We start from the raw sequence: 20,322 nt of genomic DNA on the forward strand, positions 1-20,322 counted from the left end.
CACTTGATGGTCAGTAGAGTTGGGGTTCAAAGGCTGGTCTCCTGACTCCCAGCCCAGTCCAGGGTTCCTGCCACTGTGCTGGGTGCCCCAGGAGGGCAGCACAGCTATGGGCAGGCAGTCAGCAGGGGAGTGCTCTGGGGCACCTGCCTTCTCTCTCTGTGTTATTGCTGTCTATGGGTTTAGTGAAACCTGTTCTTGAAAGATCTATTTATAGCTTAAAACCGTACCACCACTCGGGATAATAAGTCCCTTAAGTTGACGTCCCATGGTGTAGATTAAGAATTCATTTTACTTGTCCTAAATCTTTCTCTGTCAGGATTAGAGTGGGGGAGGAGGAAGTGGGAAAAGGCCCCAGGCCCCAAACACTTAGAAAACAGGCTGTAGTCCAGATAGTGTTTACCTGAGGCTGGCAATTCCTGAGACCCAGGCAGCAGGTGCGTTTATGCACACAGCTCATCTGATCAGTACAGAGACATGAGGGGTAGGCAGTGCCTGGGTTTTCATGTCTTTTAATCTGCCTTGTTTCCTGTGAGCTTCCCAACACTTAGCACAGTTTTGTAGTTACAAGGAATCTGCTGCTGCTGCTAAGTCACTTCAGTTGTGTCCGACTCTGTGCGACCCCATAGATGGCAACCCACCAGGCTCCCCCATCCCTGGGATTCTCCAGGCAAGAACACTGGAGTGGGTTGCCATTTCCCTCCCCAATGCATGAAAGTGAAAAGTGAAAGTGAAGTCGCTCAGTCGACTTCATGGACTGAAGCCCATGGACTGTAGCCTACCAGGCTCCTCCGCCCATGGGATTTTCCAGGCAAGAGTACTGGAGTGGGCTGCCATTGCCTTCTCCGTACAAGGAATCTACTAGATACTTATCTGTGAAATGATCGAATGAACCTCCGTTTTATGGATAAGGAGACAGTATATCAGAAGTCTGGCTAGGAAAACAAGACGGGAGCCAGACAATTCTAAAGAGGGAATCTGGGACTTCTTGGTGATCCAGTGGCTGGGACTCCACGCTCCCAATGCAGGGAGGCTAGGTTCAATCCATGACTGGGGATCTAAACTAGATCCCACATGCCACAACTAAGCGTTCACATATGACAACCAAAATGAACCCAGTTAAGAGCCGGTGCAGGCCTTCCCTGGTGGCTCAGTGGCAGAGAATCCGCCTGCCAATGCAGGAGATATGGGTTTGATCTCTGACCTGGGAAGGTCCTACATACTTGAGAGCAACTAAACCCGTGAGCCACAACTATGGAGCCTGTGCTCTACAACCCAGGAGCCGAATCTCCTGAGCCCACGTAGCACGACTACTGAAGCCTGCGTGCCCTAGAGCCCATGTTCTGCAGCGAGAGAAGCCACCACGATGAGAAGCCCGCGCACTGCAGCTACAGAGGAGCCATTGCTTGCTGCAGCTAGAGGAAAGCCCGCACAGCAACAAAGAACCCGCACAGCCAGAGATAAAATTTTTAAAAAGAGACCTGGTGCAGTCAAATAAATACATTTTAATATTTTTAAAAAGAGGGACTCTAATTTGGAGGATTAGAAACAAAATTGTTAGAAGGGCTGAAGGAGTGACTAAGGGAAATTGAAAACCTGAGATTAGCAACAGAGGAAGGCCATGCGCTCCCCGAGGGCCAGCATTATAAAGACAGGAGCTGACACCACCTAGACCAGGAACTGAGGGCCACCCAGAGAAGAGCTGGGACCACAGGCCTTTCCAGCAGGTTCTGCAAACGTGGAGGAGAGACTCTGGCTACTAAAGTCATCCCCTCCCTTCCCTCGAGGCTGAGAGAGATGGGGTTAGAAACTCTAGCTTTTCCCTTAATCTTGTGGCTCGGACGGTAAAGCGTCTGCCTGCAATGCGAGAGACCCGGGTTCGATCGCTGGGGCAGGAAGATCCCCTGGAGAAGGAAATGGCAACCCACTCCAGTACTCTTGCCTGGAGAATCCCATGGACAGAAGAGCCTGGTAGGTTACGGTCCATGGGGTCGCAAAGAGTCGGACACGACTTCACTTTCACTTTCACTTTATTCTCTGATCTCTTGCCAAAGTTTCCCATTGGCTGAACGGAGCCAGAAGCTAATTAGCAAGGGAGACCAGGAAACATGGTTTACCATATGAAGTGGAACAGGAGAAGGGCAGAGAATGAATTTGAAATAAACAGAAAAATTGGACTCAATAGTCCCATACCTAGGAGGAGGCCATGATGTATGTGTTGTCAGACAACCTCCCTCCCTCCCAACAACTCCAAATGATTCTCCTCCGTTCTTCATCTTTCCACTTCCAGCTTAAGTATCACCGCCTCCAGGAAGCCTTCTAGGACTCCTCCTCTGTAGTTACTATCACCCTAGTGTCAGTTCTCCTAGCACACTCCAAGTGTCACTGTCATAACATATACTGCACTGTGAAGTGGTCAATTACCCGCTGGCCTCCTCAATAGATTGAGCCTCTCAAGGCTGACCTGAGTCTGATTTCTTTCTGTATTGGGGAGAAAATGATTACCAAATGAGTCAGCTCTCTGTAGGGGTGAAGTGGGATCTGGAGTCAGGCCAAACCTAGGCTCCAAATATCCTAGAACCTACATTTATATGTTCTATGGCCTTGGACAGCATTCATTCCCTCTGAGTCTCAATTTCCTCATCTGTAAAATGGGAACAACATTAGAACCTTGGAGGAAGGAGTAAGAGGTCGACTTTATGGCAGCCCAGTGAAGCTCAGGCTCTGGGATCAGACAGTCTACAGTCAGCCCCCGTCTCCTCTTTTTTTTTTTTTAATTAATTTATTTTTAATTGGGGGATAATTGCTTTACAATATTGTGTTGGTTTCTGCCGTACATCAACATGAGTCAGCCGTAGGTATACATATGTCCTCTCCCTCTTGAACCCCCTCCCACTTCCCAGCCCATCCCAGCCCTCTAGGTTGTCACAGAGCACGGGTTGGGCTCCCTGTATCATACAGCCAATCCCACCAGGTATCTGTTTCACATATGGCAATGTATGTCCCCTGCTCCTGTTTATGTTACTTAACTTTCCACATCTCTGTTCCCTCATGTCTAAGTTAGAGATGATATTCATACTTCAGGTGGAATCTTCGAGGATTACATGAAGCCGTGAGTGTGAAAGAGTGCGAGTGCTCAGGAAGTGGGCGTAGTGCATCAGGGTTGGCCCGTAGCCCAAGGGCTGAACACTGACTAGGTAAGTTCTCAGTGATACACTTCAAACTGGGCTCTTGTGAACCACTGCTGCCCCATTCCGAAGAACAGTTTCTGGGACCCTTCCCTGGCAGTCCAGTGGTTAAGACTCTGTCTTTAAAAAACAACAACAAAAAAGACTCTGTCTTGCAATGCAGGGTACACAGGTTCAATCCCTGGTCAGGGAACTAAGATCCCACCTGCTGTGGGGCAAGCCCTTGCACCACAATGAAAGATCCTTGCATGAGGCAATGAAGATCCCATGTTCCTCGACTAAGACCCAATACAACTGAATAAATCAATAATTTTTTTTTTTTTTTTAAGAACAGTTCCTGGCACATGTGTGTGTTAAGTTGCTTCAGTTATGTCCAACTCAGCGACTAGAGACTCCTCTGTCCATGGGATTCTCCAGGCAAGAATACTGGAGTGGGCTGCCAGTATTCTCCGGGGGATCTTCCTGACCCAGGGATCGAACCCTGACCCCGAGTTTCTTATGACTCCTGCACTGGCAGCGGGTTCTTCACCACCAGCACACCACATAGTAGGTGCTCAATCCATCTCTGATGGACCACTGAACAGTGGCTGAGTTACATATGGTGATGTTATTCTGTCTGTGAGCCAGCACCAGGAAACACAAAGGATGTGGCTTCTACACCAGCCCAACCCTGGCTCAGAGACATCTTGGAAGAGAAGGTGGGAACATAAACAGCAGGGGACAAAGGTCTGGAGCAAAGGAATCTAATATTTCTTGAGCACCTACTGTGTACCAGATGCTGTACACACATTATTGCATTTCATCCTCACAGGAGTCTGCAAAGCACTGATAGTTACCCCATTTTAGAGGTGATGAAATAGGAATGCAGGGAGGTGATGAAACTCACCCAAGGTCATGCAGAAAGGAAAGGGCACAGCTGGATTAGAACCCTGGACTATCTGGCTCCAAACTCCTGTTCCTTCTACAGTACCAGCTGCTTCCCAGAGGGCAAGGGGATGGAATCTGACCCTCTACCCCTACAGGAAGCCCCAGGAGCCAACACTGAGGCCAGGCTCAGGCTGAGTGACAGCTTAAGAGCACAACTTTGACAGCTGTGCTGAGGCTGGCCTGGAAGCGAGTGGTGCTAAACTTGGGTGCCTGGGAAGAAGAGCTGTGCTTATAAAGACAAGAGCTGTTCAGGGGCTGCAGCAGGGAGCCACAGAGGTGCTAGGCCCCCTAAATAGAATACCCTTGAGTCCCAGCCCCCAACAGAAAAAGCTCACTACTAACTGACTCTGTGATCTTGAGCGAGGCACTCAGCTGTCTTAGTTCAGCATCCTCATTTGGCACACAGGGTCACTACACCCGCTGGGATGACCCCGAGCCACATAAGACAATGCAAAGAGACAGGACCGGGGAAGCCCAGGCCAGCTGTGTGACATGCGGCAAGTCGCTTCACTCCCTGAGCCTCAGTGTCCCCAGCTGTATAATGGGCATAGTACATGCCTCCCCGGATTGCCATGCATGCGTGCTAAGTCGCTTCAGTGATGTCCAACTCTTTGCAACCCCATCGGACTGTAACCCTTCAGGCTCCTTTGTCCATGGGACTCTCCAGGAAAGAATACTGGAGTGCGGTTGCCATGTCCTCCTCCAGGGGACTCTTCCCAACCCAGGGATCGAACCTGCACCTCTTATGTCTCCTGCATCGTAGGTGGGTTCTTTACCACTAGCACCACCTGGGAAACTCGCCCCGCCCCCGGTTGTAGACTACAGCTGCCTGTGTTCAAACAACACTCCACCAACAGCAAGCTGTGAGCCTTCAGGCAAGTTGCTTGATATCTCCATGCCTCAGTTTCCTCCTCTGTAAAGTGGAGGTGAATATAAGTGACTCACCGCATGGAGTTGTGATGATTAAAGGATATAATCAATGGAAAGAACACAGAGCAGCTGCTGATACAAGTAAGCTCTGTGTCTCTGTGAGAAACCTTGGGTCTGGCATCTAATAGTAAGGAGTCCTTGCTGCCTGTCAGGCACCACTTTAATCCTCAAAGCTATCCTATGAGGTAGGTGACATTCCTGTCCCATTTTATTCATAAGGGATCTCAGAGCTTTTCAGAGCTCCAATGACTTGACAGAGGTCACACAGAGATCAGAGGATAAACCAGGATTTGAGCCCCACAGATTCTCAAAGGCATTGCTTTATTGCTAATAAAGTCTCCACGAAAGGGAGCTATTAGAATGTCTGTTTTATGTGTGAACGTTTTTGGAAAGCAAAGAGATGCCTGTTATTTGTATCCCAGCGGCGCTGACCTTAAATGAGCGCTAGAGGTTGGGGGGTAAGGCTGGGGAAGGGGCGAGGGGCGTGGAGGAATGGGGAACAGATTGTCTCAGCTTTCGTTTGTTTCCAGCAGGGGGCGCCCGCTGCCTCCCTCACGGCTCCCAGACCAAAACCAGGCCCTTGGGCTGGTGGCTTGTGCAGCATCCGGTCCAGGCTGACCTTGGGGACCACAAGAAAGGGCAGCAGCAAGTGACAGTGTTAGCCTGTGCAAAGCCAGGGACATGCCAAGAGTGGCTTGCCTCCCCTTGGTCCCCAAACCGGACTGCCAAGTGGCGACGCCCAGAGCTTCTGAAAGATGCTTTAGCTCGTGAAGCAGCTCTCCTCCGTCAGAATCTCCTCCATTAAGGGCCAGGGATCTGAAACTTTTAAAACTTCAAAGAAATACTGTGTGAGAGTGAAAATCAATAAACTGGAGCTATAGATATTAACACAGATAACGCTCAAAAACGTAATGTTGAGTGGCAAAGCAAGTTGCCAAAGGCACAGAGTTTCACGAGGGACATGGGAGAATCCAAGGCAAGAATACTAACCCCCACCTCACCTCCTCTTGTGTGTGTGGGCACGCTGGCTCCGGTTCAGCTCCATTTACTCCCTACCCCATCCCTCACCAACAGCCGGTTCTTGGTCACACTGGCCTGGGGGTACCCGCTTAGGTAGATGGCCCAGGAGGCTGGACCTTGGAAAGAGTCCCGCAAGGGCGCTGGAGGCAGGCTCATTGCTGTGGGGCTGGAAGTTCTAGGGTCCCCAGTACCCTGAATGCGACCTCAAAGAGGCTCACAGTCCCCAGGTGTGCAAATTCCCTTGAACTCCTTACCCCATGGAAAGAAGCACAGACAGAGAAGGGTCAGAAGGAGACCCCTCCTCTAAAGCCTGGGGACCAAGACTGGACTTGCTGGGTCTAAGAGCCTTACTATATAAATTAACACTATTTTTATATAAAGGCAAAACATGTCTCCCCTTTGTGTTGCAAATTTTTCCCATTCAAGGATTTGGGTTTTTTTTTTTTAGTTGACTTTAAAAATTATATTCTTATTTATCTTTATGGAAGTAAAATTCACATAAAATGAATCATTTTAAAATTTACAATTCAGTAGCATTTCATACATTCATAACATTGTGCAACCACCATATCTATCTAGTTTCAAAACATTTTTTTATCACCTCAAAAGAAAACCTCATATTCATTGAGCAATCTAGCTCTATTCTCCCCGCCCATTAGGACCATTTTGAGTTTTGGCTATTTATTTTTCTGTATTAAAATCCGTTAATTCTTTTTTGTGTGTGTGACCATATCATATGGCTTGCAGGACCTTAGTTCCCCAAACAGGGATCAAATCCTTGCCCCCTGTAGTGGAAGGGCAGAGTCCTAACCACTGGACCACCAGGGAATTCCCAAAATTTATTAGTTTTTTCTGTAATAACTTTGTGATTTTCTCTCATGCATAGAAATAAATGCTTTCCCCACTAGAAGATTATTAAACAGCAAATAATTTAAAACTTACTGTGAATGGTTAGTGAAATCTGAGGACCTGGAAACCACTGGTTTGAACCACCCTCTTTAGTGTGAGTTCCCTGAGAGCAGGGGTCTCCCCGGTCCCCATCTCTAGCACCAAGCACATAATGAGAGAATAAGTATTCAGCAAATGTTTGTTAAAGGCAATCCCTACCTCAAGATTATAAAAAGAAAATGTCTCACATTCTCTTGTAGTCCTTTTAGAGTGTTTTTTTCTTAATTAAAATTTTTATCCATCTGGAATTTATTTTGGTGATTGGAAGGAGGTAGAGATACAGCTTTATTTTTTTTCCAAATGGCTAGCCAGTTGAACCAACACCATACTGAATAATCTGTCTTCCTCCACTAATTTGAAATGTCACCTTTAGCAGATACTACATTCCCACATGTTGTCAGCTCTATTTCTGGCCTCCCTCTCCCATCCCGGTGACCTCTCTGTCTGGGATGCTGTCTTTCAAAGCTCCCTGGGTGATTCGGGTACAACCCATCCGCAGTTGGGGCTTATCTACCATGAGATATATTTTCAGATTCCCAGTGAAATGAAGGGTTATTGAGTTAAATGTTATTTGATGGGCCCATCTTCTATTCTGAGATTGTCTTTATGAAACTGTTTCTTTAACATTTTTCAAACAAACGAATGCCAAGGGAATTCCCTGGCGGCCCGGTGGTTCGGCCTCTGCACTTCCACTGCAGGGGCACAGTAGAGAGTCATCCTGGTTTCTTTATTTTTAAGTGCCTTTTAAAGGAGTTTAACGTACATAGAGAAGCACACACAAATCTTAAGCGTGCAGCTTGTTGAGTTCTCTGTAAGTAAAACACACCTCTGTGTGTGTCTTAGGGCTGCTGTAACAAATGACCCCAAACCTAGTGGCTTAAAACAACAGAAATTCATTTTCTCAGTTCTGGAGGCTGAAAGTCTGAGATCAAGGTGTTCCCAGGCGGGCTTAGCTCTGAGGGCTCCAGGGGAGAATCCTTCCTTTTCCCTCTTCCAGCTTCTGGTGGTTCCGAGAGTTATCAGCTGTGGCAGCACTGCTCTGATCCCTCTGCCTCTAGCTTCACGTGGCCTTCTTACCTGGGTCTCTGGTTCCCAAATTTCCCTCTGCTTTTCTCTCACAAGGACAACAGTCATTGGATTTAGCACCCGCTCTGATCCAGAATGATCTCATTTCTAACTCCCTCATTTAGTTAACCTGGAAAGACCTTTCCAAATAAGGTTGCATTTACGGATGCCAGAATACTGGAGTGGGTAGTCTATTCCTTCTCCAGGGGATCTTCCCAACCCAGGAATCGAACTGGGGTCTCCTGCATTGCAGGAGGATTCTTTACTGTCTGGGCTATCAGGGAAACCCCACAGGTGCCTGGAGGATGTATCTCTTTGGCAGGGGGTGGGAGTGATGGAGAGGGATGAGGAATAAGGCAACCCACTCTACCATCATGTAACCAACATCCCATATCAAGAGCTAGAACATCAGCACAGCCCCCCAACACCCATCGTCTCTGCCTGGCAGGGGGGTAAACCGCCATCATGGCTTATTTTCCCCTCCACTTTTTATTTTGAAAAATTCTCAAACTTTCAGAAAAGTTACAGGAATAGTACATGGAACAATCCTCTAAGCTTCAGCTAGATTCACACATTGAACTGTTAACACATCAACACACTTGCTTTCCCTTTGTCTCTCTCTTGCGCATACTCTCTCTCTATAAATATATACATACATATTTATATAATAACATTTTTTCTGAGCCACAAGGAAGTTAGTTGCAGATGTCATCATAGTTTATCCTTAAATCCTCCACTCCCTAATCTCCAAAAAACAAGGGCAGTCTCCTACCCGAAGTGAAGTGAAGTGTTAGTTGCTCAGTCATATCCAACTCTTTGGGACCCCGTGGACTGCAGCCCACCAAGCTCCTGTGTCCATGGAATTCTCCAGGCAAGAATACTGGAGTGAGTTGCCATCTCATTCTCCAGAGGTTCTTCCTGACCCAGGGATCAAACCTGTCTCCTGCATTGCAGGCAGATTCTTTACCATCTGAGACACCAGGGAAGCCCAGTCTCCTACATACAAATATCCAATATATAATATATTTTCAAATTTTTCCAGTTTTCCCACACATATCCCTTAATGTGGATTTTTATTTTATTTTTGCTTATTTGGCTGCACTAGGTCTTCGATCTTCATCGCAGTACACAGGATCTTCGGTTGTAGCCTGCAAACTCTTAGTCGCAGCATGCAGGATCTAGTTCCTCCAGCTAGGATTGAATCTGGGCCCCCTGCATTGGGAGCAAAGAGCCCCAACCACTAGACCACCAGGGAAGTCCATTTAATGTGGGCTTTTTTTAAACTGAGAATCCAATCGAGAATCTCACATCACTCTTAGTGCTCATGTTCTGTTTTTAAAATCATTGTTATTGCTTTTGTAATTTTCTGGCAAGACGGAGAATTGGCAATCTTATGTCAATTCCCAAACACTTTGGGAAAAGTACTGGTCCTGGGAGTCCCTGCTCTTGGCCAGCAGCACAGTCCAGAGGACATTTGTGGTGATGATCTATGGTTTGTGCTGTTCAGTATGATTGCAAACAGCCACATGTGGCTTTTGAGCATTAGAAATGTGGCTAATGAAACCAGGGAATGGATTTTCAAATCTTATTTAATTTTAGTTAAAACAGCCACACGAGCCCTACGGCCATCAGTTCGGATGGCTTGGGTTTAGACCAACTAGAGCACAAAGCTCAAGCAGAGTGTGGGTCTGAGTTCTCTTGTCCACCCCCATGGAGGTGCTGAATGATGGGAGGAGGGGAGAGGAAGGGGCCCTGAGGTCTAAGGTGGCTTTCCCAACTTGCTGGCCCAGCATCCTCATGTCATTCCTTCCTCAGAGCTCCATGCATATTTATTGAGGACCTACTATGTGCTAGGCCTGAGAATAAGGCTTGAACAGTCTCTGATGTGGTTTTGTCAGAAAGTGAAAGTGTTAGTCACTCAGTTGTGTCCAGCTCTTTGTGACCCCAGGGACTGTAACCCACCAGGCTCCTTTGTTCCTGGAATTCTCCAGGCAAGAATACTGGAGTGGGTTCCTTCTGCAGGGGATCTTCCCAACCCAAGGATTGAACCTGGGTCTCCCGCATGGCAGGCAGACTCTTTACCAGTTGAACCATCAGGGAAGAATTGGTTTTGTCAGAACGGATGATAAAAGTCTGGGGACATGTTTGTCTCACACACCCACTTGCCTCTTCCTGAGGTCAGGGGCCTGGCTTGGCTCAGTGACTAGTTAAATAGTTTTTGGAATGAATGGATGAATGGGATGAATGAAAGTGGGGGGTAGAGTTTGGGGTGGTAGTGGCTTCCAGATTTCATCTGAGAGACCAGAACAGGATGGACAGGAGAGATAATGCTGTTTATTGAGAAAGGGCTGGCTCAGCTCAGGAGACCATACTTCCTGTCCAGGTGCTGGCCCTGACTTGCTCTGTATTCTTGGCAAATCTCTTCCCTCCTCCAGGCCTCAGTTTTCTCAGCAGTAAAAAAGAGGTGGTTGGGCTAAGATGAGACCTCAGGACTCCTCTTGGGGTCAAGGTCAGGGTCAGCAAAGATAGGGAACTGCCCAGCACTTCCTCTCAACCTTTGGTTAGGCTGCGGTGCCCTTGAAATCAGTTCCTTGAAAGGGTTTGGGAGCTTTAAAAGTTGGGGAACCCCTGAGCCAGAAGAGGCTCCCAGAGTTTGTAAGGTCAGACTCAGGACAGCTTGAGCGGGGTTTTAGGGAAACTCTGCTTTGGCTCTCTGCTCTGGGGCTGCACCTGCCGGAAGGTGTGCTTGCCAGGACCTTTCCTCTGAGATGACGATACAGTCTCTGCAAAGCATGAGGGTGCGGTTTGGGAAGTGAGCCTTGAATCTGGGGGTAAAAGGGGAGGGGTGTGTACATCTCACCCACACAGGGACTGAAGAACTGGAGCCTCAGGGTTTGTGCAACTTGCCTCGCCCACCCATGGTGACTCAGGCTGAAACTGGATGCCGTGTAAGGCACATACACTGTCTAAGCTTCCTTGGACAGAATCTAGAGAGTTCTTAATTGCCTTCCACTAATGCTGCCACTCTGACAGGTGGGCCCAAACTGGAGGTTGTCAAAGCTGCAAAACCTTGCTCCATTTTCACATGGCAAACTCCTATTCACTCCTCAAAACCCAGCTTGGGTGTTGTTCCCTCTGAAGACTTCCCTGACCTCTGTCCTCTCTCCCATACAGTTAATCACACCGTTTTCCAATGTGTACACTCTGGACCCAGACTGCCTGGCTTTGAATCCCTACTCTGCCACCTAATAGCTGTGATATCTTAGAAAAGTTACCTAAGTTTTCTGTGTCTCCATTTCTTCCTCTGTGAAATGGGAAAAATAATAGTACTCACCATATTGTATAGTCATAGGATTAAATGAATTCATTCATAGAAATATTTAGGACAGTACCTGAACTCAACAAAAAGCCGACCACTATTACTATTTTTTTTTTAATGTTTAAGAAATACCTGTGAATATAGTGAACACAGCAGATAAGGGTCCTGCCCTCATAATGATCTCAGCCTGTGGGGGAGAGATAGATGAATAAACAGGAAATTCACTCTGAATTATGAAAAATGCCACAATAAGGGAAGTGGTGAGTTGAGAGGAATCATGGGAGCATGGAAGAGCCCCCCTTCCTGGGTCTGGGTGGTCAGCAGCACTTTTTTCTGGAAGAAATGACATCTCAGCTGAAATCTAAAGGATGAATAAGAGTTGGCCAGCATAGGGGGAGGGTAGAGACAGGAGACGTGGGAAGGCTTTGAGGTGGGGGGCGGGTGGAAAGTACAAACACCCAGAAGCCAGAGGATGAGTTTGGAGGGCTATACAGCGGTGGGCGTGTGCCCTTGGCGTGTACTCTGGTTATTGAATTATTGAACGCAGGTCTTTGTGGCCTGTCTCTGTCCTTGTTCGTGAGCTCCTTCAGAACAAAGCTCATGTCCTCTTTCATTCCATCTGCCCAACTCCCAGCACCCAGCCTGGCACTCAGCAGGGCCTCCATAAATGTTTGCCAAATGGAAATGAGAGATGAGAACCTTGCCTTTCCCATCAGGGAGCCATCTCCGGCAACCTTTTCCTTTGTTTATACTTGTGAGTTAGGCGTCCTTAATAGCCTTGCAGCGTCAAGTTCATTTGTGTGTTCAGAATTGTCATCTGCTGTGCACCCCAGATTCCTGTGAGTCGGATGGTTCTGTCAGGACAAAGTCAAGTTTCTGACCCAACAAGGTGAACACAGCCCCCACTCCTACGAGGCCCTCACCCTACACCTTTGGTGTCTGTAAGCTATCAAGCTTCAGTGTGAATACAGAGGGCCTGGGGTCCACGCAGGTGATGCAGATTCTGACTCAGCAGGTCTGGGGTCCAGCCTGAGAGTCTGCATTTCTGACAAGCTCCCAGGTGATGCAGATGCTGTAGGTCCATGAATTATACTTTGAATAGCATGATGCTAGACAACAACTGGGGCTTCCAAGGTGGCTCCGTGGTAAAGAATCCGCCTGCCTAGCAGAAAAGGTGGGTTCGATCCCTGGATCGGGAAGATCTCTTGAAGAAAGAAATGGCAACTCCAGTATTCTTGCCTGGGAAATCCCATGGAGAGAGGAGTCTGGCGGGCCACTGTCCACGTGGTCACGGAGTTGGACATGACTTAGAGACTAAACGACAAGACGACAAGTGCTGTATTTTCCTGGCCTTGATGACTGTAGGAGCAGACTGCAGCCGGGTTCTGAAGGGGACTAGCTGCCAGGCTGAGTTCAGTCTTTATTCCTGAGACCCTAGGGAGCTATGGAAGCTTTCTGATCAAGGTCAGGGAGAGCTGATCCACCAGAAGAATCTGGAGTGTCAGCGCTGGTACAAGAGAGGCTGAGCGACTATACTACCAGGTGGGGCGTGGCCGCAGTGAGCAGTCTGTCACCAGCTGAACTGTGCACCCTACCCCCATTCGCATCTTCAAGTTCTAACCCACAGCACCTCAATTGTGACTGTATTTGGAGAGAGGGTCTTTAAAGAGGTGATTAAATTAAATCGAGGTCATTAGGGCAGATACGAATCCAATATAACCGGTGCCCTTGTAAGAAGAAATTAGGACACCCGGATGCACAGAGGGAAGACTATATGAAGACCCAGGGAGAAGACGGCCATCTAGGGGCTCAGAAAAAAACAACCCTGTTGACACCTTGATCTTGAACTTCCAGCCTCCGGGACTGTGAGAAAATAAATCTCTGTTGTTTAAGCCCCCCCAGTCTGTGATACTTTGTTTTGGCAGCCCCCGCAGACTGATACAGAGGGAATGGATTTAAGAGGATTACACAGGTTGTCAACTGTTTGGATGGCATGGGCGTGGGAGAGCAACCCAGGATTACACGCAGATGGTTTAGAAATTGGGAGGCTCAGGGAGGAGAGAGTGCTGCGGACAGAAGCAGGAAGGGGAGCCCACAGGGAGGAGCAGGGCTGCAGAGAAGTGGATTTGGACCACGTTGCACTAGAAGAGGCTCCTGGAAATGAGGCGGGTGGTGCTTGCAGTCGAAGATGCTCGGGAGGTTGAAGCGAAGGAAGACAACGGTCCTTGTTCAACTGGGGCCCTTGGTTGTGAACAATCAAAACTGGTTCAGGCTAACATAAGCAAAAACAAAAGGCATCGAAGAGGTTTCTGGAGCCTCCCAGCGGTAATGGGAGGCCAGACTAGGAAAGTGAGCTGGAGGTAAGGGGAGCTGGTCCGCTGTGGGCAGGGATAGCCGTGGAGAACTCTCAGGGCTGCTGGGCCAGCAATGGCACTTGCACTCAGCAGATTCCTTCTCAGCCTCAGATGGGGCCTAAGAAAGACTGTCCATTACTGGGTAATCAAATAGACATGACTCCCATCATCACGTAATGAGCTCATTGTTGTTTAGTCGCTAAGTCATCCTGACTCTCTGAGACCCCGTGGACTGTAGCCCACCAGGCTCTTCTGTCCGTGGGATTCTCCAGACAAGAACACTGGAGTGAGTAGCCATTCCCTTCTCCAGGGGATCTTCCCAACCTAATGATCCAACTCGCTTCTCCTGCATTGGAAGGCAGATTCTTTTTTTCTAATCCCTAAATCTCCTGTCTCCACAGAGGAATGCTAGAGTAGGATACTGGATTAGGTTTGCTGGAAGGCAGATTCTTTACTACTGAGCTTACTACTTCCATTCTAAAGATGTGGAAACTGAAGCTCAGGGAGGGAAAGGTCATTTACACCCAATTCAAGTCCAGAGCTGTCAGATTCCAGCCCCTTCCACTGCACCAGTTGTCACATGGCAGGCTTTTCATGGAGCGTGTGGTTGGAGCTGGAAGGGCCTTGGTGGTGGTCTCCAAGCCAGGTCCCTTCTGAAGCCAGGAAGGAGTCTCACCAACCTCTGGAAAGCGGAGCTCTCTCGCCCTGTCTACTAGGCTCCCCGTGTTTTCCCGCTGGAGATATGCCGAGTAGCCTCTCCTCAGGGGGCAGGCTGTGGTTCCAGATCTCAGGAGGCTTCCAACGCTTGCTCTGCGCCGGCCTTCCCGCTGCATCCGCGCCGAGCCGGGGCCATTCCAGCGCCAGGGCTTCAGGCGTAACCAAGTCCCAGCGCTGCGTGAGGCTCGAACACATCTCAGCGGGCTCTGTGAATACATTAGTTTTATTTTACCCTAACATGCCACGGGAGGGTGGGGCAGGGGGAAGGGGGTGCGGCACTGGAGTTCGATATGCAAATATATGCAGATCGCATCTAAATGAGGGTGTTTCTAAATCCCGGGATTAATGGGATTGGAAGGCACTCAGCCGGCCCAGGGCACTGCAGCGGAGCAGCCAGAAAACGGCTCTCCCGGGAGGGCGTCTCGGGCTCCGTTTCAGAGCGTGTGCTTTGAAGCAACGTCTCCGCAGCACAGGGGAAGGAAGAGCTGCGGAAATCGGTTCTGGATACTTCCTGGCAAAATGTTCTCCATTGCTTCAACGATGATGGGGGTGGGCCGGGGGTGGGGAGGGGTGGAATCTCTGAGCCTCTCTCAGTTACCACAGCCTGTGGGGGTCACTGGTTTAGAAACCTGGGGAGCTTGCTAACATCCAATTCCGGGCCCCACTGATTACTGAATCAGAGTCTCTTGAGAATCTGTTCTTTGTTTTTGTTTTTTTAAGTCCTCAGCCTTGGGAAATACTGATGCAAATTACAGGCTCCTAATCTGGAGTCTCTTACAGGTTTCAGGGGCTATGTAGGGGTTGCTCTAATTCCTAGCTGCATATGAAAATCGTGGGGGACTTTAAAAAAAAAATCCCAGTGCCCAGGCCGCATCCCAGACCAATTAAATCAGAATCTCTGGAGATAAAACCCAAGCATCGCTGTTCTAAAGAAAATCCCGAGAGACTCCAATGTGCAGCCAAATTTAAGAAGCACTGCTGAATGGATATTCTCAGGAGACATTAGTTATACCTGTGTTCTCTTCCGGGCTAAATTTAGCTCCAGGCCCTCTGCCCTGGTGGTAAAGAAGGAGCCTCTTCTTCTAGGAAGGGGATTGTAGTTAGGGCTGAGGTTCAGCAGGTAAGCACCTGTTGTTAAAATATTGAAATATTTCCCTACCTGTTGGTAACAGATGTTACATGGACTCCTTTAAGTGCCCCAGAGCCCTTAGCCCTCTCCTCCAGACCCCAAGGCCTACAGATCCAGGAATGAAAAGGTTTAGAATGGTCACACACGCATGCCCACTCTCTGTGGGGCCTCCTGGAGTTCCTTGGCTGCAGTCACTTCTGACTGGTGCGGGGTGGTAGTGGTGGTGGTTGTTAAACATTTGAACATTGATCCTAGTTGTCATACTGGGGTGAGGATTATCAGTTTTGCAGTCATAAAGGGCTAGATTCCTACCTAATTTGGGTGTGACCTTGGGCAAGCAGCTTCATCTCTCTGAGCCTCAGTTTCCTCATCTGCAAATAGGGTCAAAAGCTCTCCCTCTCACCCTTGATACACTTGGCTGTGCTGGGTCTTCCCTGCTGTGTGGGTTTTCTCTAGCTGTGGCCAACGGGTCTACTCCAGTTGGGGTGCAAGCGCTTCTCATTGAGGAGGCTTCTCTTGTTGCTGAGCACTCAGGCTTCAGTGGTTGCAGTTCCTGGGTTCTAGAGCATAGGCTCAATAATTGTGGATCACGGGCTTAGTTGCTCCAAAGTGTGTGGGATCTTCCCAGATCAGGGATCGAACTCACGTCTCCTGCGTTGGCAGACAGATCCTTTACCACTGAGCCACCAGGGAAGCCCGTCCCCTTCCCACTTCGGGTGAAGCTCAAGTAAAGCCGAGGTCTCAAACTTGAGCACACGTTGGAATCGCTTGGCAGATTTGTTAAAACAGAAATTGCTGGGCCCCACCCAGAGGTGCTGATTCAATAGTCCTGGGGGTAGGGGGTGGCAGGTGAGGGTCTGCATTTCTAACCAGTTCCCAGATGGTGCTGATGCTGCTGGTCCCATGACTACTTTGAGAACTGGGGAACTAAAAGACACATGAGAAAGTGTGCCCAGCCAAGAGGGGCCAAAGAGGCTGCCAGTTGCCCTGTGTGCTGTCTGGGTTTTTCTCTCCTGCTCTGTTCCCCAGGGTTCTGCATGTATCTGGCCAGGACAGCTTAGTGACCACTGAATATTTAAACGGGGATTTCCTGAGAGCTAGCCGCCCCCACCCCCCCCACACACACACATTGTGAACAGCACCAGATTTAGACCTTTCGAGGCTGTGAACACTAAGAGTATGGCTCCCCTCCCCCATGTCATCCAAAGAAAAACAACACTAAAGCCTAAATGACTATATAAGGAAATCCACCGAAGATCTGCCTTTTCCCATGCTGGCTACTTTAAGGTTTTTTTTTTCTTCAAATATCAAAAACAATCTTTGTGGCAGGAAGGGATGAATAAGTGGAGCGCAGAGGATTTTTAGGGTAGTGAAACCACTCTGTCTGATAGCATAATGATGGATGCACGTCATTGCCTCTTTGACCAGACCCATAGCATGAGCACCACCAAGAGTGAGCCGGAAGCTATGGACTTTGGGTGACAGTGATGTGTCAATGAAGTTTCATTGATTATAACAAAGATACCCCTCCAGTAGTGGATGTTGACAACAGGGGAGGCTGTAAGGGTAGGGGTATACAGTAAAATGTCTGTACTTCCCCTTCAAGGTTCCTGTGAACCTGAAGTTGCTTGTGCCCGGTCACTCAGTCATGTCCACTCTTTGCGACTCTATGGACTATAGCCCGCCAGGCTCCTCAGTCCATGGGATTCTCCAGGCAAGAATACTGGAATGGGTTGCCATGCCCTCCTCCAGGGGAATCTTCTCGACCCAGGGACTGAACCCCAGTCTGCTCTAAAAAAATTAATCTTAATTAAACAAATACAAAAACATTAAAAAAAAACACAAGCAACCTTCTAAATGTGTATTTAGGGGCTGCACCTGCTCTGCTGGGACCCCAAGCAAAGTGTTATTTGCCAGTGGCTAATCCCATGCCAGAGGAACTGGTCCCAGGTGTGTCCTATTTCCCCCTCAATTCGCACACCACTCTCCACAGTATCATCACTTCTCAAGGTCATGAACTCACCTTAAAGGAACTCCGCTTGACTCTTCCTCTGCCTCCTCTGGCTACCTTGATCTTTTCTTTACCTCTTTTATTCACCCCGCCCCACTCCATTTTCTTTTTTCCTACAGAGCCCAAATAACCCACACTTGTCCTCTCTGTCGGTTCCTAGGCTTTAAGCCCCTTCAGCCTGACTCCTGGGCATCTTCCACCCCCCAGGTTGCTTCCCCCATTGACTTCCTTCTTGCCAGATCCAGTGACCGGTTCTTAGCACGAGATGTGGAGTCAGAAGGCCTAGGCAGGATCTCCGCCACTCATCAGCTGTGTGACGGTGAGCAACATGAAGTGCTTCTCTGGACCTTGGGTCCATCACCTTAAAAATGGCTTGCAATCTGTGCCTCCCACGAATGCCAAGCGGTTCTGCAAGCCCGAACTCAAATAGGATGTTAAGAAGGTCAGCCATGAGGCACTTGGATAAGCTTTCAAGTGTCCCCACTCCAGCGTCGACAGAACCATAGGGCTGAGGTGGCTGGGGGGTGCTTGCACAGCAAGGTGCAAAGAAAAGGGTGCTGGTGTCAGATGTGGGTTGAGTCCCAGGCCAGCTGCTTGCTGACTGTGCAGGCAACTCCTTGAGTCTCACAGATTCTTCGCCTGTAAAATGGGCTCGTGAATCCTAATTTGTGAAGTTAACTGGGATCGTGAGTCCTCATTGTACAGGGGAGAGCACTGGAGTGACAGAATCCTAAGAGCTAATATTCTTCCCACCTCCATACCCACCATGTGCTGAAAACTTGCAGTGTCTAATCTTGCTTAATCCCTCCACAACACTTTGAAGTAAGGACTGTTCTCTTTCCCATTTTACAGATGAGGAAATGGAAGCAGAGAGAGACAAAATAACTTGCTTAAGGCTGCACAGCCTGAAGGAGTAGAAGCTGGAACTTGAGTCCAGGAGGGCTGATCGCAAAGTCTATACTCTGACTTCCTATGCTGTTGTTGCTCAGTTGCTCAGTCCTGTCCGACTCGTTTCGATCCCATGAACTGCAGCACACCAGGCTTCCCTGTCCTTCACTATCTCCCTGAGCTTGCTCAAACTCATGTCCATTGAGTCGGTGACACCATCCAACCATCCCATACTCTATCGCCCCCTTCTCCTCCTGCCCCCAATCTTTCCTAGAATCAGGATCTTTTTCAATGAGTTGGCTCTCCACATCAGGTGGCCAAAGTATTGGAGCTTCAGCTCTAGCATCCAGGACTAGCTAGCATCAGTCTAGCGTCAGGACTAGCATCTAGTCCTTCCAATGAATATTTAGGGTTGATTTCCTTTAGAATTGACTGATTTGATCTCCTTGCAGTACAAGGGACTCTCAGCATCTTCTCTAGCACCACAATTTGAAAGCATCTATTCTTCAGCACTCAGCCTTCTTTATGGTCCAACTCTCACATACATACGTGACTACTGGAAAAACCATAACCTTGACTAGATGGACCTTTGTCGGCAAACAGATGTCTCTGCTTTTTTTAACGTGCTGTCTAGGTTTGACTTCCTATAGAAGGAGCTCAATACAGATAGGTGGTAAGCACAATGGTATTGTAATTATTATTAGCATCTCTGCCAGTCAGCATGGGAATTGCCAACACCCTGGAGCTAGAATGGTAGGTGTGTTTGTTGTGGGGGCGGGGCGGGCACTGGAATGATGCTCTCCCCTCGGGCAGGTGGCGTCTTGCAGTCCACACAGCTTCCCGCTTGGTCCCAGACACCAATGTCTTCCTCACATCCTGCCAGGGGCTCTCAGGGCTGCCCCTCCCCTCTTGGGCATGTTTGGGAGAAACAGGCTTGGAGTTCCCCCTGCCTGGAAGTGGGGAGCGAAGCCTCATCTCGTGAGGCTGACCTCGGTCTGGGGGCCTGGAGTTATTAATAGCAGTCTGCAGGGCTGTGTCATCTAGCTGGTGACTCAGGGCTCCAGGATCAGCCCCCTCCCCAGCCTGATGGGGCCTCCTCCTGGGTGAGGGGCTTCAAGTCCAAGTTCTGACTCCAGACAGGGTTGGGGGGTTGCTCACCTGGGGGTGGATCCTGCTCTCCCAGGGCCTTGGCTAAACTCTGTTGTGGTGCTGGGGAAGGAGGGGCTGGGGGAAGTGGGGAAGGGATGTGGTGACAGAACCGCTTCCTGCCATTGCTGTGTTGAAGGCCAAGCTCCCCCAAGTTCCCCTTGGTGGGGGCTGGGGAGCCCAGAGGTAGAGGAGGAAGTTGGGAGGAGTGAGGAAAGGAGGGTTGGATTGACTCCAGGAATCAAGTTCTGGGGTTCCTGGCGGGGTTCCCTCTGTCTGTTCCCCAGTTGGTAAAAACAGCCAGCTGGCCCGGAGGGAATCATAAGTAGAACAGCAGCAAGCACTTGTTACCATGGGTCAGGCACTTTATCTCTGTGAACTCATTTCATTCTCGCAGCCCCACGAGGTAAGCGCTGTTATTGCCCTCATTTTACAGACTGGAAAACCGAGGCACCGGCAGCTTATGTCAATGACTTACAGTAAATTGGTGCTAGAGCAGAGACTTGAACTTCTCAGCTGATTTCCAGAGCAAGCCTCTTAGCTACCACTCCTTTTTGCCCCCTCCCCACTCTGGCTATGGGGTCACAGTTGGACACGACTGAAGCGACTTAGCAGCAGCAGCAGCTCTCTGTCCCTGGCTTGCTCTGTGACCTAAGGGAGGTAAAGTCCCCACTCTGGGCCTC

The sequence above is a fragment of the Capricornis sumatraensis genome, chromosome 15, assembly GCF_032405125.1.
Source record: "Capricornis sumatraensis isolate serow.1 chromosome 15, serow.2, whole genome shotgun sequence".
Lineage (NCBI taxonomy): Eukaryota > Metazoa > Chordata > Mammalia > Artiodactyla > Bovidae > Capricornis > Capricornis sumatraensis.